Below are 2,039 nucleotides of genomic sequence, written 5' to 3' on the forward strand. Positions count from 1 at the left end.
ATGAAAAATCTATGATGGAAGAACAAAAAAGAAGTTTGGAAATGATAGACTGCGAAGCTCAAACGTATAACTGTATTCTTTTTTTTTCTTTTCTTTCCCTTTTTTTTTGTTTGCTAAAAATATTCTAAAGCCAAGATCCCACAAATATTTCTGTATTTAAAACAACAAGTACCAACAGACTTTGCTATCATCTTCAGGTCTTTAAAAGATCTTTTGTTATTCATTTGTTTATGTTCATTTTAAGTTGGACCTCATGCTAAGTTGTCATATGGATAAAAAAAGCACATTATAAAAGGTTTGTAATAAGTAAAATATTTGAATACATAAAGCACCTTGTACAAATGGCAATGTCCACTATGTATATACCAGTCATAGATGATTGTTAGGTCACAAAAAAGACAGTACACAGTAGCACATCTGTTTAAATAGGCTGGACATACTCTAAATTTTCAATGTAAAAAAAATGGTTCTGAGCACTATGGGACTTAACTACTGAGGTCATCAGTCCCCTAGAACTTAGAACCACTTAAACCCAACTAACCTAAGGACATCACACACATCCACGCCCGAGGCAGGATTCGAACCTGCGACCATAACAGTCGCGCGGTTCCAGACTGTAGCACCTAGAACTGCTCGGCCGCCCTGGCCAGCTTTTCAATGTAGGTCCAGCTTATGTAAACAGATGTACTATTTTGTACTGTATTTTTTGTGACGTAACAATGATCTGTGTGTGGTGTATATATGGACATGGCAATTTGCACAAGGTGCTTTATGTATTTAAATATTTTATTTATGAGAAAACTTTTACAGTGCGTTGTTTTTTATCCACATGACAACTTAGCATGAGGTCCAACTTAAAATGAACACGTTTTGTAATAAAAGACTGTTTAAGACCTGAAGTCTGCACTGTGGCCGAACAGTTATAGGCGCTTCAGTCTGGAACCGTGTGACCGATACGGTCGCTGGTTCGAATCCTGCCTTAGGAATCGATGTGTGTGATGTCCTTTGGTTAGTTAGGTTTAAGTAGTTCTAAGTTCTAGGGGACTGATGACCTCAGATGTTAAGTCCCATAGTCCCATTTGAACCTGAAGTCTGTCAAAACTGGTTGTTTTAAATACAGAAATATTTGTGCAAACTTGGCTTTAGAATGTTTTAGCAAGTAAAACAGATTGTTCCTTTGTCTTTTCAAAATGAGAAAATTCAAGCTGCCTTTTTGTTGTGTTTCTCTGCCAGTCTTAAGAAAAAGTGATTTTTTCATCAGCTTAGTATTGTACAGATGACATTTTCACTAACACATTAATTAATTATGTGTAAAGTAACATGAAGGCAACGGCCTTGCTGCAGTGGATACACCGGTTCCCATGAGATCACCGAAGTTAAGCGCTGTTGGGCATGGCCAGCGCTTGGATGGGTGACCATCCAGCTGCCATGCGCTGTTGCCACACAGCCTTGTGATGCCAATTAAGGAGCTACTCGACTGCATAGTAGCGACTTCGGTCAAAAATACCATCGTAACGGCCGGGAGAGCGGTGTGCTGACCCCACGCCTGTCCTATCCGCATCCTCCACTGAGGACGACACGGTGGTCGGATGGTCCCGATAGGCCACTTGTGGCCTGAAGGCGGAGTGCTTTTAAAGTAACATGAAATTTTTAAACAATGTATGAAATAAAATGATTTTTTGTTCCATTATTTGATTTGCTTTAATATATTTTCAGTAGTGTGCACACTTGAGAATAAGCTCAGTTTTAGTGGATTGAGGAACTGACTGTTGTCTTCTGAAGGTAGTAAATTGCTTTAAGCTTGGAAATATAATTTGGTACCTGAATCATTCTCAGGCATTATAAAGGATTCAGAATTGGGTCCTGGAATTATGACGTCAGATCACATTACAATGACACATCCAATGTCATCCCAGTCCAGTATTAATACAGTAAATGTGTAATCTTTCTGGCGAATATCCTTTATCTAAAGCATTTGCATTGAGTGGATCCCATCACTGGAGCACGATTCTGGAAAGTCCTTTAAATACCTATCTGTG

The 2,039-nt window shown here is 38.8% G+C and overlaps 1 pseudogene; it reads left to right on the forward strand.

Annotated features, from left to right (window-relative positions):
* The first annotated feature begins 1,325 nt into the window (after positions 1 to 1,325).
* LOC124724042 lies at positions 1,326 to 1,442 on the forward strand (annotated as a pseudogene).
* The last annotated feature ends 597 nt before the right edge of the window (positions 1,443 to 2,039 follow it).

Source organism: Schistocerca piceifrons, chromosome X (genome assembly GCF_021461385.2).
Source record: "Schistocerca piceifrons isolate TAMUIC-IGC-003096 chromosome X, iqSchPice1.1, whole genome shotgun sequence".
Lineage (NCBI taxonomy): Eukaryota > Metazoa > Arthropoda > Insecta > Orthoptera > Acrididae > Schistocerca > Schistocerca piceifrons.